This window comes from Pleurodeles waltl, chromosome 3_1, assembly GCF_031143425.1.
Source record: "Pleurodeles waltl isolate 20211129_DDA chromosome 3_1, aPleWal1.hap1.20221129, whole genome shotgun sequence".
Lineage (NCBI taxonomy): Eukaryota > Metazoa > Chordata > Amphibia > Caudata > Salamandridae > Pleurodeles > Pleurodeles waltl.
Genome location: NC_090440.1, coordinates 23,374,157 through 23,400,987, shown reverse-complemented (window position 1 = coordinate 23,400,987; position 26,831 = coordinate 23,374,157). Strand labels below are relative to the sequence as shown.

The 26,831-nt window shown below is 56.4% G+C and overlaps 1 protein-coding gene across 4 annotated transcripts in view; it reads left to right on the top strand.

Annotated features, from left to right (window-relative positions):
• The window catches only part of LARGE2 (LARGE xylosyl- and glucuronyltransferase 2), a 207,194-nt gene that overhangs the window by 34,198 nt on the left and 146,165 nt on the right, over positions 1 to 26,831 (top strand). The window contains exon 1 of one of the 4 annotated variants that reach the window (XM_069221743.1): positions 6,627 to 6,645. The exons of 2 other annotated variants lie outside the window; for them this stretch is intronic. The gene's annotated coding sequence lies outside the window, so the exon portion shown is untranslated. Of the gene's footprint in view, positions 1 to 6,626; positions 6,646 to 9,709; positions 9,770 to 26,831 lie in introns of those variants that run through there. One more of the 4 variants, XM_069221742.1, reaches the window with a different exon arrangement.

Genomic DNA, 26,831 nt, shown 5'->3' with positions numbered 1-26,831 from the left:
TGGCTACCAAGAGAGGTAAGAGCCTATCAGAAGGAGCCTCTGACGTCACCTGCTGGCACTGGCCACTCAGAGCAGTCCAGTGTGCCCCCAACACCTCTGTTTCCAAGATGACAGAGGTCTGGGACGCACTGGAGGAGCTCTGGGCACCTCCCCTGGGAGGTGCAGGTCAGGGGAGTGGTGACTCCCCTTTCCTTTGTCCAGTTTCGCGCCAGAGCAGGGCTGGGGGATCCCTGAACCGGTGTAGACTGGCTTATGCAGAGATGGGCACCATCTGTGCCCATCAAAGCATTTCCAGAGGCTGGGGGAGGCTACTCCTCCCCAGCCCTCACACCTATTTCCAAAGGGAGAGGGTGTTACACCCTCTCTCAGAGGAAGTCCTTTGTTCTGCCTTCCTGGGCCAGGGCTGCCTGGACCCCAGGAGAGCAGAAACCTGTCTGAGGGGTTGGCAGCAGCAGCAGCTGCAGTGGAGACCCGGAAAGGCAGTTTGGCAGTACCCGGGTACTATACTAGAGACCCGGGGGATCATGGAATTGTCTCCTCAATGCCAGAATGGCATTGGGGTGACAATTCCATGATCTTAGACATGTTACATGGCCATGTTCGGAGTTACCATTGTGACGCTATACATAGGTAGTGACCTACGTATAGTGCACGCATGTAATGGTGTCCCCGCACTCACAAAGTCTGGGGAATTTTCCCTGAACGATGTGGGGGCACCTTGGCTAGTGCCAGGGTGCCCACACACTAAGTAACTTAGCACCCAACCTTCACCAGGTGAAGGTTAGACATATAGGTGACTTATAAGTTTCTTATGTGCAGTGTAAAATGGCTGTGAAATAATGTGGGCATTATTTCACTCAGGCTGCTGTGGCAGGCCTGTGTAAGAATTGTCAGAGCTCCCTATGGGTGGCAAAAGAAATGCTGAAGCCCATAGGGATCTCCTGGAACCCCAATACCCTGGGTACCTCAGTACCATATACTAGGGAATGGGACTGGACCCTGGATTCCATCACCAGTATTGTGAGTGAAGGAGGTTGCCCGGATATGTCCTCCGCTCTGATTGGCTGGGGGAGGAGGGGATTGAAAGGATTGCGCCCTGGCTTCAGTCGCCTGTATAGTATGCCTAGCGGGGGGCCAATGAATGTGTCCTCCGCTCTGATTGGCTGGAGGAGTGGATTGAAAGGAGTGCGCCCTGGCTCCAGTCACATGTATAGTATGCTTAGGTGGGTGCCAATGAATATGTCCTCTTCTCAGCTTATGTGAGGAGTTTGAATTCCAAGGTGGCACCCTTAGGATTGGCCCTGACTTCCCCACCACACCCCATCCCTGACGAACAGCTTCCTGTTGCTCCTGGGGTCATAAAGCTGGGTTCTTAAATGAGGAGAGCTAAGGACTGAGGCTTATTGCGGGGCGGGGTGGGGTGGCTGGTGGTATGTGGGAGGAGAGGAGAGGAGTGGAGAGTTAGTCATTATAGGTCCTGCCTTCCAGGCAGCACAAGCTGTCTGGTCGTGAAACACCTCTTGTGAACGTACAAGTGTGCTTAGAGCCCGCCCATTGGTTGGATTTACTACCAGTCTCATTTGCTTGCTTCTTATTTGACAGCTTACCTTCCTCTTCTTCAGTTTCTCCCTCCCCTGGAGCATAACCTCCTTACAATCGTTTTGATTGTAAGATTTCTATCCTCCCTTTACCCGCATTCAGGGAACTACTTTTTTTTCCATTCAGCCCTTCATTATAGTGCATGTGTCTTCTTGCTGTCGCCCCCTGTGCTGTCACCCACTCACCAATATTCCTCCTCACCCCTCCCCCGACTGTCGATGTTTCCCTTTGACCCTCCGCGCTTGTTCGTAAAAGGACAGCAACAGGGTTATTTTTGCTGGGGTATGCCTGAAGAGCAGAATTTAGGGGTTTCTGTTATTTAAACTCCTTCATTCCACATATTGCATGAAAGCACAAGGTTGGCACACAAAAACATTCATGGTGCAAGGGAAAGGACCATCTGCGCCCACATATCTGCTTCCATCTTAAGTGAAAGGTGCATTGAGCATGACACTTCTCCTGAAGGCTTGTGCTGGGGAAAGGACCATATGCGCACATATCTGTTTCCAACTGAGGTGGAAGGTGTACTGAGCATGACACTTCTCCTGAAGGCTTGTGCTGGGGAAAGAATCATCTTGCGCACACGTATCTGCTTCCATCTGAGGTGAAAGGTGTACTGAGCATGACGCTTCTCCTGAAGGCTTGTGCTGGAGAAAGGACCATATGCGCACACATCTGTTTCCAACTGAGGTGGAAGGTGTACTGAGCATGACACTTCTCCTGAAGGCTTGTGCTGGGGAAAGAATCATCTTGCGCACACGTATCTGCTTCCATCTGAGGTGAAAGGTGTACTGAGCATGACGCTTCTCCTGAAGGCTTGTGCTGGAGAAAGGACCATATGCGCACACATCTGTTTCCAACTGAGGTGGAAGGTGTATTTAGCACGACCCTTATCCTGGAGGGTTACAAATCTGCGCCCTGGATTATCGCAGAAGACAAAATGGCTGAATAACATTGCAAATTAAGAGGCCACATAAGCGTTTCCCTTTACATTCTTAAACTGTTTTATTCTTTTTAAATCGCGCTCCTGAGTGAAACGTTCTTGAACAACAAAGCATCCTATTTATAAACTTTGAAAACATTGAATTCAATATAAAGTTTTGAGACACCATAAAACGTTAGCTTTTCCTCCAGTATTGTGAAATGTTTTTTCTTTTACTTTTTTAAACAATATTTTACGGACTAACATTAGCAAAGCCACGAGCTCTGTGCATACATCGGATACTAAGCCTGTTGCGTTTGCCAATGCTTGGTCTGTTCAGGCAGCTTCTGCTGATGGCGGGGCCCCACTTGGGATTGGGGGGTGTCGCGGTCCCTGCTGGTTCAGCCTCTCTCAGATGCAGCTCGCAGCGGGGGTACTCCCACCGGTGCACAGACACTGACAGGCCTCCTGTACCTGCACAGCGGGTCACACGCTGGCAGCCGGGCACGGGGGCGTCACGCCTGGTGAAGGTGCTCTCTTGCCCGTGAAGGGCGGTCACAGTAAACTGTTTGCTTCCAGTTTAATACTTCCCATCATGCACCCCTTCTTGGCACCTCTCAGAGCGGGTACCTTATGCCTGCTGAGGCCCCAGTATGTGCTACAAAGGTGGCACCCCCTCCTGGCCACCACCAGGTCTCCAGCTTCTCTCTTGTGCCCCGTGTGCATCGCTTCTTTGTACTTTTTTGAGTTTGATTTTTTTTTTAAGTGCCGCGTGTGGGTAAGGAAGTGAGAGGGCTGGGTGAGAGGGTGGGTGGGGGTGGCACCTCGGAGGGGGCTGCTGCTTGTGTTCTGGGGTTTGACAGAGAGATGGCACATATAGAGCTGCTGATGTATCAGAACTTCCCTGGTGGAGGGGGGGGGGGGGGGGTCAAGTTACGCCCCATTGGCGCCTCGTTATATTGTGTTATAAAGAGTTGTATAGTGCTCTATTGCCAGTTGTGCGCCTCCCAGGGTAGTTGTAGTTCGGGTACGTGTGTGTGGTTCTTGCTGGCACCTTGTTTTGGAGATGTGAATGTTAGTGTGTGTGTGTGTGTGTGTGTGTGTTTCCCGATGGTGCCTTGTTTTGGAGGTGTGAATGTTGGTCTGTGTATGTGTGGTTCTTGCTGGTACCTTGTGTTGGAGGTGTGGATGTTGGTCGGTGTGTTTTTCCTGCTGGTGCCTTGTTTTGGAGGTGTGAATGTTGGTCTGTGTGTGTGTGTGTGCTATGTGTGTGTGTTTCCTGTGGGTACCTTGTGTCGGAGGTGTGGATGTTGGTCTGTGTGTGTGTTTTCTGCTGGTACCTTGTTTTGGAGGTGTGGATGTTGGTCTGTCTGTCTGTGTGTGTGTGTGTGTGTTTCCTGCTGGTGCCTTGTTTTGGAGGTGTGGATGTTGCTCAGTGTGTGTGCTATGTGTGTGTGTTTCCTGCTGGTGCGATGTGTTGGAGGTGTGGATGTTGGTCGGTGTGTGTGTGTGTATGTTTCCTGCTGGTGCCTTGTGTTGGAGGTGTGGATGTTGGTCGGTGTGTGTGTGTGTATGTTTCCTGCTGGTGCTTTGTGTTGGAGGTGTGGATGTTGGTCGGTGTGTGTGCTGTGTGTGTTTCCTGCTGGTACCTTGTTTGGGAGGTGTGAATGTTGGTCTTTGTGTCTGTGGTTCTTGCTGGTACCTTGAGTTGGAGGTGTGAATGTTGGTCTGTGTGTGGGTGTTTGTGTTTCCTGCTGGTGCCTTGTTCTGGAGGTGTGGATGTTGGTCTGTTTGTGCTATACGTGTGTGTTTCCTGCAGGTACCTTGTGTTTCAGGTGTGGATGTTGGCCGGTGTGTGTGCTGTCTGTGTTTTTCCTGCTGGTACCTTGTTTTGGAGGTGTTAATGTTTGTCTGTGTATGTGTGGTTCTTGCTGGTATCTTGTGTTGAAGGTGTGAATGTTGTTTGGTGTGTGTGTGTGACCTGTGTGTGTGCGTTTCCGTGTGTGTGTGCACTGTGTGTGTGTGTGTTTCCTGCTGGTACCTTGTGTTGGAGGTGTGGATGTTGGTCGGTGTGTGTGTGTGTATGTTTCCTGCTGGTGCCTTGTGTTGGAGGTGTGGATGTTGGTTGGTGAGTGTGCTATGTGTGTGTGGTTTCTGCTGGTACCTTGTGTTGGAGGTGTGGATGTTGGTCGGTGCATGTGTGTGTGTGTGTTTCCTGCTGGTGCCTTGTGTTGGAGGTGTGGATGTTGGTTGGTATGTGTGTGTGTTTCCTGCTGGTGCCTTGTGTTGGAAGTGTGGATGTTGGTCGGTGTGTGTGCTGTGTGTGTGTTTCCTGCTGGTACCTTGTTTTGGAGGTGTGAATGTTGGTCAGTGTGTGTTTCCTGCTGGTGCCTTGTTTTGGAGCTGTGAATGTTGGTATGTGTGTGTGTGTTTCCTGCTGGTGCCTTGAGTTGGAGGTGTAGATGTTGGTTAGTGTGTGTGTGTGTATGTGGTTCTTGCTGGTACCTTATATTGGAGGTGTGAATGTTGGTCTGTGTCGGTGTGTGTTTTGGTTTCTTGCTGGTACCTTGTTTTGGAAGTGTGAATGTTGGTCTGTGTATGTGTGGTTCTTGCTGGTACCTTATGTTGGAGGTGTGGATGTTGGTCTGTGTGTGGTTTCCTGCTGGTACCTTGTTTTGGAGGTGTGAATGTTGGCCTGTGTGTGTGTGTGTTTCCTGCTGGTACCTTGTTTTGGAGGTGTGGATGTTGGTCTGTGTGTGTGTTTCCTGCTGGTGCCTTGTGTTGGTGGTGTGGATGTTGGTAGGTGTGTGTGTTTTCTGCTGGAGCCTTGTGTTGGAGGTGTGGATGTTGGTGTGTTTCCTGCTGGTACCTTGTTTTGGAGGTGTGGATGTTGGTCGGTGTGTTTTTCCTGCTGGTGCCTTGTTTTGGAGGTGTAAATGGTGGTCTGTGTGTGCTATGTGTGTGTGTTTCCTGCAGGTACCTTGTGTTGGAGGTGTTAATGTTGGTCGGTGTGTGTGCTTTGTGTGTGAGTTTCCTACTAGTACCTTGGTTTGGAGGTGTGAATGTTGGTCTATGTGTGTGTGGTTCTTGCTGGTACCTTGTGTTGGAGGTGTGAATGTTGGTCTGTGTGTGTTTCCTGCTGGTAGCTTGTGTTGGAGATGTTGATGTTGGTCGGTGTGTTTTTCTGCTGGTGCCTTGTTTTGGAGGTGTGAATGTTGGTCTTTGTGTGTGGTTCTTGCTGGTACCTTGTGTTGGAGGTGTGAATGTTGGTCTGTGTGTATTTCCTGCTGGTAGCTTGTGTTGGAGGTGTGGATGTTGGTCGGTGTTTTTCCTGCTGGTGCCTTGTTTTGGAGGTGTGAATGTTGGTCTGTGTGTGTGGTTCTTGCTGGTACCTTGTGTTGGAGGTGTGGATGTTGGTCGCTGTGTGTGCGTGGTTTGTGTGTGTGTGTTTGTTTCCTTCTGGTGCCTAGTGTTGGAGGTGTGGATGTTGGTTAGTGTGTGTGCGCTGTGTGTGTTTCCTTCTGGTACCTTGTTTTGGAGGTGTGAATGTTGGTCTGTGTGTGTGGTTCTTGCTGGTACCTTGTGTTGAAGGTGTGAATGTTGGTCTGTGTCTCTGTGTGTGTTTGTGTTTCCTGCTGGTGGCTTGTTTTGGAGGTGTGGATGTTGGTGTGCGTGTGTGTGGATCTTGCTGGTGCCTTGTTTTGAAGGTGTTAATGTTGGACTGTGTGTGTGTGTGCGCTGTGTGTGTGTGTTTCCTGCTAGTACCTTGTTTTGGAGGTGTGAATGTTGGTCTGTGTGTGTGGTTCTTGCTAGTGCCTTGTTTTGGAGCTGTGAATGTTGGTTTGTGTGTGTGTTTCTTGTGTTTGAGATGTGAATGTTGCTCACCCCGCCCACACAAAAGACCCCCTTCCCGAGGCCCTGATACATGCAGGAATGCTCTGCGAGTAATCATTACATCATTAACCTTCCCCCCTCTGTGAACTCTGACCCCTCCACGAGGTCTGACAAACTTAAAGCGCTCTGTTGGACAATGATCTGTCTAGTGCCTTGTAGCGCCGGTGGAATGTGATCCCTCCTCGGAATGTGCATGTTCGCCCCAGCATGACGCTTATGCATGCATGAAGGTATGTGACATGCAATGGGAGTCTCCACGTCAGCCCCAGAGAAGAAAGCGGACACCAGTGTATGTAGGCGAGTCGGGCCGAGGCAGAGTCAGTCGCGTCATGGCAGGACCTCTGTAAGGGCGTCAGGGCTCTGGAATCCACTGGTAGCATGTCAGGACCTCGCCTGGATAAAGGGTCAGTCACATGTCATCATGTCAGGACCTCTGTAAGGACGGCTGGGCTGGGGAATCCACTGGTAGCATGTCAGGACCTCACCTGGATAAAGGGTCAGTCACATGTCGTCATGTCAGGACCTCTGTAAGGACGGCTGGGCTGGGGAATCCACTGGTAGCATGTCAGGACCTCGCCTGGTCAGAATCAGGCACATGTGTCATGTCAGGACCTCTGTAAGGGGGAGGACGGCAGGGCTGGGGAATCCACTGGTAGCATGTCAGGACCTCGCCTGGTCAGGGAGTCAGTCACATGTCGTGTCAGGACCTCTGTAAGGGCTTCAGGGCTCTGGAATCCACTGGTAGCATGTCAGGACCTCACCTGGTCAGAGAGTCACATGTTGTGTCATGTCAGGACCTCTGTAAGGCTTGCATGTCTAGAGAAGTCAGTCGCATGACAGGGGTGTACCTCTGGGGGTAGACCTGGGTTCGGAGAGTGAGTCCAGCTGCCAGGCCAGTAACGTGAGGAAGGGGCTGTGGAAATCTGGTAGGGCTGGGGACGACTCTGCCACATGTCGTGTCACGTCCGGCCTCTCTGTAAGGCTTGCATGTCCGGAGGAGTCAGTCGGCTGCAGGGACAGTGAGTGAGCTGTCAGGCCAGTAACATGTCAGGAAGGGGCTGTGAAGATCTGGTAGGGCTGGGAGAGAGTGGGTCACATGTTAAGTTGCAGGCCAGTGAGAAGCTAGTAGGGCTGGCGCCACTGTCCTGCCTCCTGGGGCAGATCCAGTCACCTGTCCTGCCTCCTGGGGCAGAATCAGTCACCTGTCCTGCCTCCTGGGGCAGAATCAGTCACCTGTCCTGCCTCCTGGGGCAGAATCAGTCACCTGTCCTGCCTCGTGGGGCAGGTCCAGTCACCTGTCCTGCCTCGTGGGGCAGGTCCAGTCACCTGTCCTGCCTCGTGGGGCAGGTCCAGTCACCTGTCCTGCCTCGTGGGGCAGGTCCAGTCACCTGTCCTGCCTCGTGGGGCAGGTCCAGTCACCTGTCCTGCCTCCTGCTGTGAGTGACGTGTCCAGTAAGGAAGGTCATTAGGGCTGGGGCAGATGTCCTGCCTCCTGCTGTGACGTGTCCAGTAAGGAAGGTCAGTAGGGCTGGGGACAGATTCAGTCACCTGTCCTGCCTCCTGCTGTGAAGGGTCCAGTAATAGTGAGAGACCTTCCAGCACTGGGGGAGATTAATCCGGCCCTTAGCTCTGCGCACTCCCTCCCCCCCCCCGGGCCTGTGTGCAGGACTCTACCCCAGCCCTGATGACCCTTCAGTGTCACTGCCCTCTGTACAGGACCCCCTGGAAGGTTACTCTGGACACCAAGTGCACCACTGTGATGGTTAATAACATATCACGTATGTCCGTGCTCATAGCGCTACGGACTTGGACACGGTGGAGGATGTAAGCCCCAGGGGTGGGTGGACAGATTCTCTGCTGCCCTGGGGGATCGGTGGTATGTGCTGGGATCTGGGGGTCACTGGCAGATGGCAAAGGTCACTGCTATACCCCAGGGGCAGGGAGGTAGTGGAGGATGTCTGCAGCCGGTGACCAGAGTCTGGATACTCGGCGCTACCCTGGCTTCAACGCGCTGTCTGCACAGTGCAGTGCACTTCGTGTGATCACGCACACTTTCTGCTCGTGCAGTGTTTGCACGAGTCCGCCTGTTCCAGGCGTTCTTCACGTCCCTGCCAGTGTGCGTGCAGTGGTTGCACGAGTCCTCCTGTTCCAGGCTTTCTGCACGTACCTTGCCAGTGTGCGTGCAGTGATTGCACGAGTCCTCCTGTTCCAGGCTTTCAGCACGTGCCCTTCCAGTGTGCGTGCAGTCCTCCTTTTCAAGGTTTTCTTCACGTCCCTGCCAGTGTGCGTGCAGTGGTTGCACGAGTCCTCCTGTTCCAGACCTTCTGCACGTGCCCTGCCAGTGTGCGTGCAGTGGTTGCACGAGTCCTCCTGTTCCAGGCTTTCAGCACGTGCCCTGCCAGTGTGCGTGCAGTGATTGCACGAGTCCTCCTGTTCCAGGCTTTCAGCACGTGCCCTTCCAGTGTGCGTGCAGTCCTCCTTTTCAAGGTTTTCTTCACGTCCCTGCCAGTGTGCGTGCAGTGGTTGCACGAGTCCTCCTGTTCCAGGCCTTCTGCACGTGCCCTGCCAGTGTGCGTGCAGTGGTTGCACGAGTCCTCCTGTTCCAGGCTTTCAGCACGTGCCCTGCCAGTGTGCGTGCAGTGGTTGCACGAGTCCTCCTGTTCCAGGCTTTCAGCACGTGCCCTGCCAGTGTGCGTGCAGTGGTTGCACGAGTCCTCCTGTTCCAGGCTTTCAGCACGTGCCCTGCCTGTGAGCCTGCAGTGGTTGCACGAGTCATACTCCAGCGCGCAGTGTGGACGGTACAGTGCACTTCCAGTGTGATCAGTGTCTTTCTGCACGTGCCCTGTGCGTGTAGTGTTTGCACGTGCCTACCTGTTCGAGTGTGCACGGAGCAGATTAGTTTCTGAATGTGATCCCGGCTGCACCAGTAGTCAGTGTGCCACATTTCATGCCACGGTTATCTGTCTAGCGCCTGCCTGATACTAGTGCCTTGGTTTAGTGTACCCCCTGGGCCTGAGGGCGTTTTGGCACCCTAGGTTCTCTGCGTGTTTTTAGTTACTTTTTCATGTGTCGCCTCGGGTGTTTGCCAGTTCGCTCCGTGCCATCTGTGAGGACTGGTAGACCCCCTGCCAGCTTGAGGAAGGTGCATGAGGCAACCAAACCACCCATGGCCTCTTGGTGGTGCCACAGGGCCACTGCTAACAACCCCCTGGGGGTGTGGCTCGTTCAGGGCTGGGTTAGCTAACCGTTATTGTAATTGTACTGTAGCGTTTACTACCCCTGACTGGACGGTTCGGCGATAGCACGCTTCTCCGGGACCCAAGAAGGATTAGTGGTGGATTTGTAGAGGGAAGGGTGAGTTAATTTGAGCGGTGCCTGTTATTTGCATAAAATAGGAAAATGGAGGGATAGAGGAGGAGAGAGTATATAAAGTGTTAAAGGGAAGATCGTAGGAGTAAGATGAGGTTTGGGATGAGTAATAGAGGGATGGAGGAGGTAGTAGCTGAGGTTTGGGGTGAGTAAAGGAGGGATGGGGAGGTGGTAGCTGAGGTTTGGAGTGAGTAAAGGAGGGATGGAGGAGGTAGTAGCTGAGGTTTGGGGATGAGTAAGGGAGGGACGGAGGAGGTAGTAGCTGAGGTTTGGGATGAGTAAAGGAGGGATGGTGGAGGTAGTAGCTGAGGCTTGGGATGAATAAAGGAGAGGTTTGGGATGAGTAAAGGAGGGAAGGAGGAGGTAGTAGCTGAGGTTTGGGGTGAGTAAAGGCGGGACGGAGGAGGTAGTAGCTGAGGTTTGGGATGAGTAAAGCCGGGATGGAGGAGGTAGTAGCTGAGGTTTGGGGTGAGTAAAGGCGGGACGGAGGAGGTAGTAGCTGAGGTTTGGGGTGAGTAAAGGAGGGACGGAGGAGGTGGTAGCTGAGGTTTGGGGTGAGTAAAGGAGGGACGGAGGAGGTAGTAGCTGATGTTTGGGGTGAGTAAAGGAGGGACGGAGGAGGTAGTAGCTGAGGTTTGGGGTGAGTAAAGGAGGGACGGAGGAGGTGGTAGCTGAGGTTTGGGGTGAGTAAAGGAGGGATGGAGGAGGTAGTAGCTGAGGTTTGGGATGAGTAAAGCCGGGACGGAGGAGGTGGTAGCTGAGGTTTGGGGTGAGTAAAGGAGGGACGGAGGAGGTAGTAGGTGAGGTTTGGGGTGAGTAAAGGAGGGATGGAGGAGGTAGTAGCTGAGGTTTGGGATGAGTAAAGCCGGGACGGAGGAGGTGGTAGCTGAGGTTTGGGGTGAGTTAAGGAGGGACAGAGGAGGTAGTAGCTGAGGTTTGGGGTGAGTAAAGGAGGGACGGGGGAGGTGGTAGCTGAGGTTTGGGGTGAGTAAAGGAGGGACGGAGGAGGTGGTAGCTGAGGTTTGGGGTGAGTAAAGGCGGGACGGAGGAGGTAGTAGCTGAGGTTTGGGGTGAGTAAAGGAGGGACGGGGGAGGTGGTAGCTGAGGTTTGGGGTGAGTAAAGGAGGGACGGGGGAGGTAGTAGCTGAGGTTTGGGGTGAGTAAAGGAGGGACAGAGGAGGTAGTAGCTGAGGTTTGGGGTGAGTAAAGGCGGGACGGAGGAGGTAGTAGCTGAGGTTTGGGGTGAGTAAAGGAGGGACGGGGGGGTAGTAGCTGAGGTTTGGGGTGAGTAAAGGAGGGACGGAGGAGGTAGTAGCTGAGGTTTGGGGTGAGTAAAGGAGGGATGGAGGAGGGAACCGTCTCTAGAAAGGGGTTGGGGAGCCCAGGGTAGTTGGGTGAGTCTTGGGGGTGAGTCGGAGGGAGAGGGATATAGGGTCAGACAGAATGCATTGTGGAGTCAACAGTTATTTTTGCACGGTAGGAGTAAAGTAATAAATATATAGGTACCTAAGCACACAGAGAGGACATACATAGTATAAGGAAGAGAATACTGTGGGATTTAAAGTCGTATTTTATAAACCCAGACTTTAAAGCGTTGCTGCAGCTGAAGCTAATTTCTATGGTTTTATCGAGCCCGGAGTTCTGTCGGGAGTTCGCTGAGGTGCATCAGTGTGGGGTGATGGATATTAGGGCTGCCTCGTCCCCAGATGTGCTGACATTGATTTGTGGGGCTGGGGTGCTGCTTGGCGTGGCCTGTGTGCTAGGAACCAGTGCTTTGAAGCTGTGCGCACTGAGCGCCCTGCAGTGAAGGACAGTCCTGTGGTCATCACCGAGTGCTGCACACACTGCGTGGCAGCGCGCTGGCACTGAACTACAGTTCCCACAATGCCACAAACACTCGCTTGCCCAGAGAGACAGGATGTTGAGGTTTCATTTCTTCGTAGTGCCTGGTGTCCTGTGCATGGCAGCTGCGCTATAAGGTGGCTGCAGCAAAGACCTCACTTCTAGGACACTTGCCACGAGCCGTGGTGCTCGGAGATGGCTCTGCAGACACACTGGTTTGCAGAAGGGGTGGGCGGAAGTCACAGCGTTACACAAAACTCAGATTCCGTGGAGCTCTGCAAGTGGTGGAAATCGGTATGTGGTGCTGATTTTAGCATCAGGAGCTTGTTCCGTGCTGAGACTGAGCTCCGACACCAGTAACGTGCAGAGGGGGCTAGGAAGTGCTAGTTGGGCTGAACGTGAATCAGTCACATGTTGTGTCGGGACCTCTGTAGGGCTTACATGTCCAGAGAAGTCAGTTGCATGCCAGGGAAGTGACTTTGAGAGAAAATCAGGATTCAGAGAGTGAGTCCGCTACTAGATCAGTAACATGTCAGGAAGGGGGCTGTGGAATTTTGGTAGAGCTGGGTCAGACAGTCACATCAATCAATCATAGCATTTGCAAAGCGCACTACTTACCCGTGAGAGTCTCAAGGCGCTGAGGGGGTGGGGGGGTGCTGCTACTGCTCGAACAGCCATGTCTTGAGGTGTCTCCTAAGGTTAGCAGGTCCTGTGTCTGTCACAGGTGGGTGGGAAGAGTGTTCCACGTCTTGGCGGCGAGGTGGGAGAGCGATCTGCCACCGGCGTTCATTCTGTGGATGCGTGGAATGGTGGCGAGGGCAAGGTCAGCAGTGCGAAGCTGTCGGGTCTGGGTGTAGAAGGAGAGCCGTCTGTTGAGGTATTCTGGTCCGGTGTTGTGCAGTATTTTGTGAGCGTGGATGAGGAGCTTGAACGTGATTCTCTTGTTGACGGGGAGCCAGTGCAGGTCTCTCGTGGGCTGTGATGTGGCAGTGGCGGGGGATGTCCAGGATGAGGCGTGCTGTATGCGTTGCAGTTTTCTCTGGAGCTTGGCTGTGGTTCCTGCGTAGAGGGCATTGCCGTAGTCCAGTCGGCTCTTTACGAGGGCCTGGGTGACCGTCCTTCTGGTGTCAGTGGGGATCCATTTGTAGATCTTCTGAAGCATGCGGAGGGTGTTGAAGCTGGAGGAAGAGACGGCATTGACTTGCTGGGTCATTGTTAATGATGAGTCCAGGATGAACCCCAGGCTGCATGCGTTGTCGGTGGGTGTCTGTGCGGTTCCCAGTGTGGCAGGCCACCAGGAGTCGTCCCAGGCGGAGGGGGTGGAGCCGAGGATGAGGACTTCAGTTTTGTCAGAATTCAGTTTCAGGCAGCCGTCCTTCATCCATTTGGTGATGGGCTTCATTCCTTCGTGGAGGTTGGTTTTGGCGGTGGCAGGGTCGTTGGTGAGGGAGAGGGTCAGCTGGGTGTCATCGGGATATGAGGCAATGCTGAGGTTGTGTGATCGGACGATGTTTGAGCTGAGCCATGTAAATGTTGGAGGATCGGGTTGAGGGACGTGTGTCATGTCTGGTATCTCTGTAAGGCTTGCATGTCCGGAGGAGTCAGTCGGCTGCAAGGACAGTGAGCGAGCTGTCAGGCCAGTAACATGTCAAGAAGTGGGTGGGGGGGGGGCAGTAATGTGTCAAGAAGGGGGTATGAAGATCTGGTAGGGCTGGGAGAGAGTTGGTCACATGTTAAGTGGGAGGTCTGTGACAGGTCAGTAGGGCTGGGGCACTCGACCTGCCTGTGATGTGCAAGGTAAGGGTGAGAGAACTTTCAGAAGTAGGTGGAAAACGAATATCTTCAGTGAACTATAGTTCCCAGCAGGCCAGAAACTCTTGCGTGTCCAAGGGACAGCATTCACCTTGGATGTTTATGTTTAATTTCTTAGTGGTTCATGGTGCGTGGCAGCTTTACTACAATGTTGCTGCAGCTAAAGCCTCACAACTTGGATATTGGATTTCAATTGGCAAGACCCAGAATTGTTCTGCAGACACACTGGTTTACAATAGGGGTGGGAGGAACTCACGGAGTTACATAAACTCTGCGAGATTCTGCAGAGTTCTGCAAGTGGGCAGAAATTGGTGCGTCCCGCTGCTCGTGTTGATTTTTAGCACCAGGAGGTTGTTCCACTCTGAGAAATTAGTGCAAACTGCACCACACAGCGTGCCTAAGGGCGCTGCTTCTCAAGTTGGTTTTGCTGCCACTCGAGTAGATTTTTGAGCGTCAGCTTTTCCACTGCAAAAGGTCGTGACCTCCTGTGTTGGTAAATTCTCGCTAGGTGCCCTTTTAGCGCCCGCTTGCCAACTTAACATTGGCAAGACGCGTGCACCTTGGTTTACACTGAAGAATCCTGGAGTTGTATGCTGTCGAAAATCAACTTTTTGAACTAATCCTTGCATGTTTATTTTAACTCTTAAAACTAGGTTACAGTTACCCACAGCTGCCAAGTTTCCCAGTTCCACGCGTGATGTGCTGTAGTGCTTTTGCTCTTATCTAGTTTTTAGCACTTACATAACATATCAGGAATGCACTTCTGAGTTCAAAGAAGACTTTTATTGTTGTTAATTCTTCCCCAACCACAATTTTTATGAATGACGAATTATTAGATTTCAAGCACATGTTAATCAAACAAAATATATCAGTTTGCAATATACACAGCAGGTTATATTTATAAGATATTGAATGCAAAGCAAAACAAATACTTCACTGTGTGGGAAACTATTTACAGCTTCATCTTTCTAGGGTCTGCAAGCTGATGACTCCCTGTCAGCTGCGAGAAAGAGATTTATCTACCCACACGGGATGCTGGCAACTGGCGCCAAGCTCCAGCACGAGGTCCGGCAGATCCGAATCTGAATCTCTGCAGCCTGTGACATTCATTACAAAGGTGTGCCCCCTCCTCTCAGACTCGGGAAAACTTAGCAAGCCTTTGGAGACTGGCCAGGTCTCCGAGACTACTCCTCTTCCCAAGCTCAAGCGGAGAAAAACAACCAATGTACCCTCTCTTATCAGGTCTAGTCTACTGTGAGAAAAACATCTTGGTTCATCTTGTGCAAAAACACAGATTGGAAAAATACAGCTTGGATTCTCAACTGCAATGTCTAACTCCACGTTAAAGGCAATAGGCAGCTAACCTAAATATCAAATGCAATGTCTAATGTCCTATCAAAGCCAATAGGCAGCTGAGCTGAATATAGAATGTCAGCTGAGCTGAATACAAAATGCAATATCAAATATCATGTCAAAGCCAATAGGCAACTAAACTGAATACAGCATGTCAAAGCCAATAGGCAGAATATCTAATAGCATGCCAAAGCCAATAGGCAGCTAGACTGAATACAGCATGTCAAAGCCAATAGGCAGAATACAGAATGTAATGGCTAATGCAATGTCAAAGCCAATAGGCGGCGAAACTGGATACAGAAAGTAATGGCTAATGCCATGTCAAAGCCAATAGGCGGCTCAACTGAACAAAACATACAATGTGCTACTGGTGAACATTGAGCAACTAATATGCGCAGTGGTGAAACACAAAGTCATTGGTCAAACTCCATTAATGGCATAACATGTGCTGCTCCACTCCAGGTTTTTTCTTTGCATTCTGGGAGTTGTAGACCTGTTTTGTAATGGAAGAAACAAGACTACATGTCCAAGAATACAAATCCAAAACGTGGAGTGTTGTAGCACATCACTCATGGACCTGGGAAACTTGGCAGGGGTGGTTACCTGCGCTCTTAAGATTGGAGTTGTGTGTCCTACTGAAAGTTATTGTGAAGTAACAGGATGGTATCTTGATAGCGCACTCACATATGTGTAGATACTCATGACCCGCTGCTCGGAGTAGGAACAGCAGGCTGGTAATGGTATTCCTTAGTCTGCAATTGCACAGAAGTCGAGTAGAAACCGTTCTGCTGTTCCTCAAGCGAGTCCAGAGTGAAGAAGCTGGAGGTAGTCATTTTAAACCTAGGAAGAGATCAAGATACTTGCGTTTACATGTGTTTAGTTTTCAGGAATTCCCATTTTCCCATTGAAGTACTAATGTATTTACAGTCACACTTAGCATTCTGATGCCCAGTTAGTTCCTTGGCCTCTGAACTGATGAGGTAGGGTGTGAGTCCTGCGTGGCTGTTTACTCCCATCCCACATCTCTTTCCCCGCTGCTGCCAGTGTGCATCATACCTTAACATGTGTGTCCGCTGGTGGGGTCGGGGAAGGAAGGAAGACTGCTAGGGTGACCAGGGCTCCAAGATTTGCTGGGACTGTCCTAGTTTTTCGCCTGTTGTCCCATCAGATTTTAGGGAATTTAGCTCCTGTCCCGGTTTTCAGAGAGGGTCGACTAAAAAAGGTGCCTAATAATAATGTAATAATTAACTGGCATGATAGGGACTTTAAAAATTGCATTTTATGTCCTTAGTGCCTCTGCTGTAATTGTATGCTGAAGAGCGCTGTTATTCTGCGTGCTCAGTTGAAGTAAAATTGCAGTCCTTTTTCAATTTTTATGAAATATCCTGGGTTTTTTACTTTAAAATTCTGGTCACCCTGAAGAGAGCATCACTTCTGTTGGATGCATCGCACACGGTTGGTGGAGCCTCAGAGCCTAACATTCATTTCTTCAGCCTTTGTAGAGCAAGACGCATTCCTCCAGCTCCATGCTTCTGGATGTGGTCCACTCCAAGACCTGGTTGAAGGTGAAGCCGGGCAGCTGGCACCATTGGAAGTTGGTGGAAGATGTGTTTTTTATGCAGAGACCAAACTGAGACACAAATCGAGCCCAAGGTGATTGAATGAATGAATGGCAGAATTTGCGGAGTGCGTAGCTACTAGGAAGAGGGTGCTGCATCGCTGTCTGTGAATAGTCGACTTCCTGGAACGGGGGCTGCTTTTCCCAGCCACTTGGAGGCCGGGGCGGAGTTGTGCATTACGAGAAGCATCGAGTGAACCGCACTGCACTCTGCGAGTAGTGGAGTGCAGCAAGTGGCACTGCTCGCGCGGACTTTTAAAGCCAGGAGTTTCTCCCACACTGTAAAATCAGCTGGAATGACACAACGTGCAGCGCAAGAAGGCCACCCTGCTGCCACCGCTCGCATTAAGACATCTCGTCTGGAGGTGGCCTGGTATATGACCTATATCGCTGCCAACTCCGAGATGGAGAGCAAGAGGAAAGCTCTGCTTTGCGGAGTTCTTTGGATCGCTGGCAAAACTCTGCAAACTCCACTGGCGGAGCGGAATTCATCGCCCACCCCTACTATCTTCAAGCCCAGGCGCCTCCAGACACCCCTACACGTTTAATCAGACCTTTGAAACCCGGGTTTTGTCTGGTACTGCTTAGTTTGATGTTTTGTGATCCCTTCACCTGCTCCCTCGTGGAGGGTCCCTTTACAAAGAGGACCCCTATCGTCTAAACTTCAGCCAAATCTATTTATTGTAATTCAAACCTTTTTCATTGGGGTGACCAGGGCGTGATGGGTGTAGGAGCATCTCCTAAGAATGATTGGATTCACCAAGGGAAAGGGACCATCCTTGTATCAGATCTGGGGTGCTTTCAAACTGGGCCCCTCTGATGCAAGGCACAGGATTGGTGCTCGAACAGGCGAAAGATCACAGAATAAGCCTTACTTTTCAGAGCTGGTCTTGTCCATATCCAGCAGCTCCGAGGCCGGACCACAAGATAGACTGATAAAACAATCATTCAACAGCAGGGTCAGTGAAACAGCGGGTGTCGGGTACCATTAGAGGAGCCGGGGGGCCCTGAGTATTTGCCTTACTTACCTGCTGGGTGTTTGCCTTACTTACCTGCTGGCGGTGTTTGCCTTGCTTACCTGCTGGCGGTGTTTGCCTTGCTTACCTGCTGGCGGTGTTTGCCTTGCTTACCTGCTGGCGGTGTTTGCCTTGCTTACCTGCTGGCGGTGTTTGCCTTGCTTACCTGCTGGCGGTGTTTGCCTTGCTTACCTGCTGGCGGTGTTTGCCTTGCTTACCTGCTGGCGGTGTTTGCCTTGCTTACCTGCTGGCGGTGTTTGCCTTGCTTGACCCCCTGGCGGTGTTTGCCTTACTTGACCCTGTTTGCCTTACTTGACCCCCTGGCGGTGTTTGCCTTGCTTACCTCCTGGCGGTGCGGTGTTTGCCTTGCTTACCTCCTGGCGGTGCGGTGTTTGCCTTGCTTACCTCCTGGCGGTGCAGCGTTTGCCTTGCTTACCTCCTGGCGGTGCAGCGTTTGCCTTGCTTACCTCCAGGCGGTGTTTGCCTTGCTTACCTCCAGGCGGTGTTTGCCTTGCTTACCTCCAGGCGGTGTTTGCCTTGCTTACCTGCTGGCGGTGTTTGCCTTGCTTACCTGCTGGCGGTGTTTGCCTTGCTTACCTGCTGGCGGTGTTTGCCTTGCTTACCTGCTGGCGGTGTTTGCCTTGCTTACCTGCTGGCGGTGTTTGCCTTGCTTGACCCCCTGGCGGTGTTTGCCTTGCTTGACCCCCTGGCGGTGTTTGCCTTGCTTGACCCCCTGGCGGTGTTTGCCTTACTTGGCCCTGTTTGCCTTACTTGACCTCCAGGCGGTGTTTACTCTCACAGGGACCTTGCACAGCTGAGGTCTCGCGCACAGAGGGGCGCGCGCCCCCAGTCACTGCTGGACCCATCAAGAGCAGCAATAATTAGTCAGACTGACTCCAAAGGCTGTCACTGCACTGAGGGAATATACTTTATTTACAGTCAGAGTAGTCCCAGCAGATCAGGCCGATGTGTGTAAAACTAGTTGAGTAAAGCCCTCCCTTTCTTCCAGGCACCTCCTGGAGGTAGTGATATCTGGTATTTCAGAGGAGAGGGCCGGTGTCTGGTCCTGTGTGTGCGCGCCCCCCAGGTGTCTGGTCCTGTGTGCGACCCCCCACTTGTCCTGTCCTGCGTGTGCGCCCGCCAGGTGTCCGGTCCTGTGTGCACACCAGGTGGTCTGGTCCTGCGTGTGCCCCCCAGGTGGTCTGGTCCTGCGTGTGCGCCCCCCCCCCCCAAGGTGTCTGGTCCTGCGTGTGCGCCCCCCCCCCCCCAAGGTGTCTGGTCCTGCGTGTGCGCCCCCCCCCAAGGTGTCTGGTCCTGCGTGTGCGCCCCCCCCCCCCAGGTGTCTGGTCCTGCGTGTGCGCCCCCCCCCCAGGTGTCTGGTCCTGCGTGTACGCCCCCCCCCCAGGTGTCTGGTCCTGCGTGTGCGCCCCCCCCCCCCAGGTGTCTGGTCCTGCGTGTGCCCCCCCAGGTGGTCTGGTCCTGCGTGTGCCCCCACGCCCCCCCAGGTGTCTGGTCCTGCGTGTGCGCCCCCCAGGTGTCTGGTCCTGCGTGTGCGCCCCCCCACCCCCCCAAGGTGTCTGGTCCTGCGTGTGCGCCCCCCCCCCAAGGTGTCTGGTCCTGCGTGTGCGCCCCCCCCCCAAGGTGTCTGGTCCTGCGTGTGCGCCCCCCCCCCAAGGTGTCTGGTCCTGCGTGTGCGCCCCCCCCCAAGGTGTCTGGTCCTGCGTGTGCGCCCCCCCCCCAAGGTGTCTGGTCCTGCGTGTGCGCCCCCCCCCCCAAAGGTGTCTGGGCCTGCGTGTGCGCCCCCCCCCCCAGGTGTCTGGGCCTGCGTGTGCGCCCCCCCCCCCCAGGTGTCTGGTCCTGCGTGTGCCCCCACGCCCCCCCAGGTGTCTGGTCCTGCGTGTGCGCCCCCCAGGTGTCTGGTCCTGCGTGTGCGCCCCCCCCCCAGGTGTCTGGTCCTGCGTGTGCGCCCCCCCCCCCAGGTGTCTGGTCCTGCGTGTGCGTCCCCCCCCCCCCCAGGTGTCTGGGCCTGCGTGTGCGCCCCCCCCCCAGGTGTCTGGGCCTGCGTGTGCGCCCCCCCCCCAGGTGTATGGTCCTGCGTGTTCGCCCCCCCCCAGGTGTCTGGTCCTGCGTGTGCGCCCCCCCCCCCCACAGGTGTCTGGTCCTGCGTGTGCGCCCCCCAGGTGTCTGGTCCTGCGTGTGCGCCCCCCCCCCCCAAGGTGTCTGGTCCTGCGTGTGCGCCCCCCCCCCCCAAGGTGTCTGGTCCTGCGTGTGCCCCCCAGGTGGTCTGGTCCTGCGTGTGCCCCCACGCCCCCCCAGGTGTCTGGTCCTGCGTGTGCCCCCACGCCCCCCCAGGTGTCTGGTCCTGCGTGTGCGCCCCCCCCCCCCCAAGGTGTCTGGTCCTGCGTGTGCGCCCCCCCCCCCCCAAGGTGTCTGGTCCTGCGTATGCGCCCCCCCCCCCAAGGTGTCTGGGCCTGCGTGTGCGCCCCCCCCCCCCAGGTGTCTGGGCCTGCGTGTGCGCCCCCCCCCCCCCAGGTGTCTGGTCCTGCGTGTGCCCCCCCAGGTGTCTGGTCCTGCGTGTGCCCCCCCAGGTGGTCTGGTCCTGCGTGTGCGCCCCCCAGGTGTCTGGTCCTGCGTGTGCGCCCCCCCCCCCCCCAGGTGTCTGGGCCTGCGTGTGCGCCCCCCCCCCCCCCCAGGTGTCTGGGCCTGCGTGTGCGCCCCCCCCCCAGGTGTCTGGTCCTGCGTGTGCGCCCCCCCCCCCCACAGGTGTCTGGTCCTGCGTGTGCGCCCCCCCCCCCACAGGTGTCTGGTCCTGCGTGTGCGCCCCCCAGGTGTCTGGTCCTGCGTGTGCGCCCCCCCCCCCCCCAAGGTGTCTGGTCCTGCGTGTGCGCCCCCCCCCCCAAGGTGTCTGGTCCTGCGTGTGCCCCCCCAGGTGGTCTGGTCCTGCGTGTGCCCCCACGCCCCCCCAGGTGTCTGGTCCTGCGTGTGCGCCCCCCCCCCCCCCCAAGGTGTCTGGTCCTGCGTGTGCGCCCCCCCCCCCAAGGTGTCTGGTCCTGCGTGTGCGCCCCCCCCCCGGTGTCTGGTCCTGCGTGCGCCCCCCCCCCCCAGGTGTCTGGTCCTGCGTGTGCCCCCCCCCCCCACAGGTGTCTGGTCCTGCGTGTGCGCCCCCCCCCCCAAGGTGTCTGGTCCTGCGTGTGCGCCCCCCCCCCCAAGGTGTCTGGGCCTGCGTGTGCGCCCCCCCCCCAGGTGTCTGGGCCTGCGTGTGCCCCCCCCCCCCCAGGTGTCTGGTCCTGCGTGTGCCCCCCCAGGTGTCTGGTCCTGCGTGTGCCCCCCCAGGTGTCTGGTCCTGCGTGTGCCCCCCCAGGTGTCTGGTCCTGCGTGGGCGCCCCCCAGGTGGTCTGGTCCTGCGTGGGCGCCCCCCAGGTGTCTGGTCCTGCGTGTGCGCCCCCCCCCCCCCCCCAGGTGTCTGGGCCTGCGTGTGCGCCCCCCCCCCAGGTGTCTGGGCCTGCGTGTGCGCCCCCCCCCAGGTGTCTGGTCCTGCGTGTGCGCCCCCCCCCCCCCAGGTGTCTGGTCCTGCGTGTGCGCCCCCCCCCCCCCCACAGGTGTCTGGTCCTGCGTGTGCGCCCCCCAGGTGTCTGGTCCTGCGTGTGCGCCCCCCCCCCCCCCAAGGTGTCTGGTCCTGCATGTGCGCCCCCCCCCCAAGGTGTCTGGTCCTGCGTGTGCGCCCCCCCCCCCAGGTGTCTGGTCCTGCGTGTGCGGCCCCCCCCCCCAGGTGTCTGGTCCTGCGTGTGCGGCCCCCCCCCCAAGGTGTCTGGTCCTGCGTGTGCGCCCCCCCCCCAAGGTATCTGGTCCTGCGTGTGCGCCCCCCCCCCCCAGGTGTCTGGTCCTGCGTGTGCCCCCCCCAGGTGGTCTGGTCCTGCGTGTGCCCCCACGCCCCCCCAGGTGTCTGGTCCTGCGTGTGCGCCCCCCAGGTGTCTGGTCCTGCGTGTGCGCCCCCCCCCCAGGTGTCTGGTCCTGCGTGTGCGCCCCCCCCCCAGGTGTCTGGTCCTGCGTGTGCGCCCCCCCCCCCCCCAGGTGTCTGGGCCTGCGTGTGCGCCCCCCCCCCCCCAGGTGTCTGGGCCTGCGTGTGCGCCCCCCCCCCCCAGGTGTCTGGTCCTGCGTGTTCGCCCCCCCCCAGGTGTCTGGTCCTGCGTGTGCGCCCCCCCCCCCCACAGGTGTCTGGTCCTGCGTGTGCGCCCCCCAGGTGTCTGGTCCTGCGTGTGCGCCCCCCCCCCCCAAGGTGTCTGGTCCTGCGTGTGCGCCCCCCCCCCCCCCAAGGTGTCTGGTCCTGCGTGTGCCCCCCAGGTGGTCTGGTCCTGCGTGTGCCCCCACGCCCCCCCAGGTGTCTGGTCCTGCGTGTGCGCCCCCCCCCCCCCCAAGGTGTCTGGTCCTGCGTGTGCGCCCCCCCCCCCAAGGTGTCTGGTCCTGCGTGTGCGCCCCCCCCCCCAAGGTGTCTGGTCCTGCGTATGCGCCCCCCCAAGGTGTCTGGGCCTGCGTGTGCGCCCCCCCCCCCCCAGGTGTCTGGGCCTGCGTGTGCGCCCCCCCCCCCCCCCAGGTGTCTGGGCCTGCGTGTGCCCCCCCAGGTGTCTGGTCCTGCGTGTGCCCCCCCAGGTGGTCTGGTCCTGCGTGTGCGCCCCCCAGGTGTCTGGTCCTGCGTGTGCGCCCCCCCCCCCCCAGGTGTCTGGGCCTGCGTGTGCGCCCCCCCCCCCCAGGTGTCTGGGCCTGCGTGTGCGCCCCCCCCCCCCCCACAGGTGTCTGGTCCTGCGTGTGCGCCCCCCCCCCCCCACAGGTGTCTGGTCCTGCGTGTGCGCCCCCCCCCCACAGGTGTCTGGTCCTGCGTGTGCGCCCCCCAGGTGTCTGGTCCTGCGTGTGCGCCCCCCCCGCCAAGGTGTCTGGTCCTGCGTGTGCGCCCCCCCCCCAAGGTGTCTGGTCCTGCGTGTGCCCCCCCAGGTGGTCTGGTCCTGCGTGTGCCCCCACGCCCCCCCAGGTGTCTGGTCCTGCGTGTGCGCCCCCCCCCCCCCCCCAAGGTGTCTGGTCCTGCGTGTGCGCCCCCCCCCCAAGGTGTCTGGTCCTGCGTGTGCGCCCCCCCCCCCAAGGTGTCTGGTCCTGCGTGTGCGCCCCCCCCCCCAAGGTGTCTGGGCCTGCGTGTGCGCCCCCCCCCCAGGTGTCTGGGCCTGCGTGTGCCCCCCCCCCCCCAGGTGTCTGGTCCTGCGTGTGCCCCCCCAGGTGTCTGGTCCTGCGTGTGCCCCCCCCAGGTGTCTGGTCCTGCGTGTGCCCCCCCCAGGTGGTCTGGTCCTGCGTGGGCGCCCCCCAGGTGTCTGGTCCTGCGTGTGCGCCCCCCCCCCTCCAGGTGTCTGGGCCTGCGTGTGCGCCCCCCCCCCCCAGGTGTCTGGGCCTGCGTGTGCGCCCCCCCCCAGGTGTCTGGTCCTGCGTGTGCGCCCCCCCCCCCAGGTGTCTGGTCCTGCGTGTGCGCCCCCCCCCCCCACAGGTGTCTGGTCCTGCGTGTGCGCCCCCCAGGTGTCTGGTCCTGCGTGTGCGCCCCCCCCCCCCAAGGTGTCTGGTCCTGCGTGTGCGCCCCCCCCCCCCCAAGGTGTCTGGTCCTGCGTGTGCGCCCCCCCCCCCCCAAGGTGTCTGGTCCTGCGTGTGCGCCCCCCCCCCCAAGGTGTCTGGTCCTGCGTGTGCGCCCCCCCCAGGTGTCTGGTCCTGCGTGTGCGCCCCCCCCCCCCAGGTGTCTGGTCCTGCGTGTGCGCCCCCCCCCCCCCCAGGTGTCTGGTCCTGCGTGTGCGCCCCCCCCCCCCAGGTGTCTGGTCCTGCGTGTGCGCCCCCCCCCCCGGTGTCTGGTCCTGCGTGCGCCCCCCCCCAGGTGTCTGGTCCTGCGTGCGCCCCCCCCCCCCCACAGGTGTCTGGTCCTGCGTGTGCGCCTCCCCCCACAGGTGTCTGGTCCTGCGTGTGCGCCCCCCCCCCCAGGTGTCTGGTCCTGGGTGTGCGCCCCCCCCCAGGTGTCTGGTCCTGCGTGGGCCCCCCCCCCCCCCACAGGTGTCTGGTCCTGCGTGTGCGCCCCCCCCCAGGTGTCTGGTCCTGCGTGTGCGCCCCCCCCCCAGGTGTCTGGTCCTGCGTGTGCGCCCCCCCCCAGGTGTCTGGTCCTGCGTGTGCGCCCCCCCCCAGGTGTCTGGTCCTGCGTGGGCCCCCCCCCCCCAGGTGTCTGGTCCTGCGTGTGCGCCCCCCCCCCCAGGTGTCTGGTCCTGCGTGTGCGCCCCCCCCCCAGGTGTCTGGTCCTGCGTGTGCGCCCCCCCCCCCCCAGGTGTCTGGTCCTGCGTGTGCGCCCCCCCCCCCCCCCAGGTGTCTGGTCCTGCGTGGGCCCCCCCCCCCCAGGTGTCTGGTCCTGCGTGGGCCCCCCCCCCCCAGGTGTCTGGTCCTGCGTGTGCGCCCCCCCCCCCCAGGTGTCTGGTCCTGCGTGTGCGCCCCCCCCCCCAGGTGTCTGGTCCTGCGTGTGCGCCCCCCCCCCCCAGGTGTCTGGTCCTGCGTGTGCGCCCCCCCCCCCCAGGTGTCTGGTCCTGCGTGGGCCCCCCCAGGTGTCTGGTCCTGCGTGTGCGCCCCCCCCCCCAGGTGTCTGGTCCTGCGTGTGCGCCCCCCCCCCAGGTGTCTGGTCCTGCGTGTGCGCCCCCCCCCGAGGTGTCTGGTCCTGCGTGGGCCCCCCCCCAGGTGTCTGGTCCTGCGTGGGCCCCCCCCCCAGGTGTCTGGTCCTGCGTGGGCCCCCCCCCCCAGGTGTCTGGTCCTGCGTGGGCCCCCCCCCAGGTGTCTGGTCCTGCGTGGGCCCCCCCCAGGTGTCTGGTCCTGCGTGTGCCCCCCCGGTCATCTGGTCCTACGTGTGCCCCCCTCAGGTAGTCTGGTCCTGCGTGTGCCCCCCCCCCCGAGGTGTCTGGTCCTGCGTGCCCTCCCCCCGGGGCCAGTTCTGCATGTGCACCCCAGGCTCACAATGTAAGTGTGCTGCAATACCTCAATAATGTTAGTGGGCGCTATAGGCATTTCTTGAATGACATTCATTTGTTAAAGACGCAGCTCTGAGGCTTCACTTACTTGGAAACTTTTACACCTACATATCCTAATATGATCTCATTGTAATCCGCACAAGTGGTAACGAAAACCTCTGTAGATCCTGCTGCACCAGCTGCCTACCAGAGAGCAAAGGTGTCTGTAAAAGAACTATTATCAGCTTACCAAAAACCCTAAAGTGGGAATAAAGCTCGCCAGTTGCTTGCCATTGTTTAATGTTGCTCTCATTTGCTTGCATCTTATTTCATGATTTGGTTTGTCCGTCTTGAGTTTGTTCCGCCTCTGGAGCTTAGCCTATTTACTTTTACCTCTAAACTGCTCTTGCTTAGGGAAATACTTTTGTTTTTCTTTTTGATTAAGCGCTCTGTGAGATTGCGTGTGTGTGTTTGCTGCATACATGTGTGCTACCATAACCCACCCGCCCACGGCTGTGTACTATTATCTGTCGCATTCCATGTCACATCCTGTTTCCACGTACCATCCTGTTTCCACAGCATCTCCTGAGAGCTCCAGCATGGATAGGTGCCCACCCCTCTGCATGGGCCCATTGTTACCAATGGCTTGTTCTGCATGACCCGCAGATCAGAAACACATGCTGGTCTGTAGAGTGAATGCGTTGTAGTTTGTGTGTGAAGGGACATGTGAATGCATGACGCAAGTCTTACACGTGAATCGTATGTTAAACGCCTGTTGGTGTATGTTAAGTACACGTACCCCGCTCTCCTCCTTCCCTCCAACAGACGGCACCAGTTAGGTCTCTGAATGCATTTTACAGCTTCACTGCTGCGGTGTGTGGAGTTCTTGCTTGTACACCCGTTTATTTTTGCCTCTGGCTGGAAAGGTTGGGACTTGTCAAGGACGCGGTGTTCTGCTTCTTTGCAGAGAGAGGTGAGGATGGTTCTTGGCGCGAGTGCTACTGCACGTTCAGCACTTGAGGTGAGCACTCATTAGACACTCAAAGTGTTTTTTTTAAAGTAGTTTTCCTTTCCTGGTCCTTACGTTTCCACTTGTGTGGTTTACATTTTCAGTATACGTCAAAGACTAGCATAGAACTTCTTGTGGTCCTTCTGGAAGCTTCTCTGGGAATGCAATCCATCCATTGCTAAGCATTGGCTTTGTGGTCTGTAACTCACATTTTCTGGCTTTCTATTTGTTGGCTTCATTTCTTTTAGGCTGTCCAGCTTGAGTTCATCCCTCCCGTTCCCAAACCTTCTTTACTGTATCCTTCCAAGAGATCCCTTTCTGTAGACAAACCTGCAAATCTTGTTCTTATCTCGTCACATTCACTGTGCATTCAAAGACAGAGGTCAAATGTCAGCAGGCTGCCTTCCAGGGATCATCTGATTTACAGTTTACTTTTCTTTCTCTGACTTCAAACTGAGACAATTTGTGTCAATCCTATGGAATACCTATGTGAGCGGATAAGGTGTTGGATGTTTTGTTTGTTTGTTTTTTCCTAGCACACAACAAAAAGTGAACTGTGCTGATGTTTCAGAATATATCAGAATGATTACAGAAGAGGCACATGTTTTTTTTTAAATTCTGGATTGTGCTGGAAACAAATATTTGAATGCGATCAAAACCCATCAATATACCAGGTGATAATATTTGCACACATTATCGTTTATGTGCATAAAACCATACTTCGGCTCCAAGGTAAGGTAATTGAAAATGCGTTTTGTAAAGGTAGTGTGCTACCGCACCGCACCATACATACTCCACTCTACGCCACTCCACTCCATTCTGATATGCCACTCCACTCTACACCACTCATTCCACAACACACCTCTCCACTCTGCCCCCTCTACACCAAACCTCTCAACCCCACTCCACTCCAATCTACCTCTTTCCACCCCACTAACCACTCCACTCTAAACCTCTCAACCCCACTCCACTCTACCCCATTCCACCCCACTAACCACTCCACTTTACCTGACTCCACGCCAACCTACCCCTATTTACTCCACTCCAATCTACCTGACGCCACTCCAATCTCCCACACTGAACTCCAATCTACCCTAGTCTAGTTTACACCACTCATTCCAGTTTACCCCACTTCACTCCACACTTCACTGCAATGTATCCAACTCGTCTCCACTTTAATCTGTCCCACTCCACTGTACCCCACTTCACTCCAGTCTACCACACTGCAATCCACCCAATATTCCACACTCCACTCAACCCCACCCCACCCCACTCTACTGCACTCCATTCTAGTCAAATCTACCCCACTCCACTTTACTCCAATGTACCCCACCCATCCCAATTTATGCTACTCCAATTTACCCCACCCCAATCTACCCCATTCTATCACAAT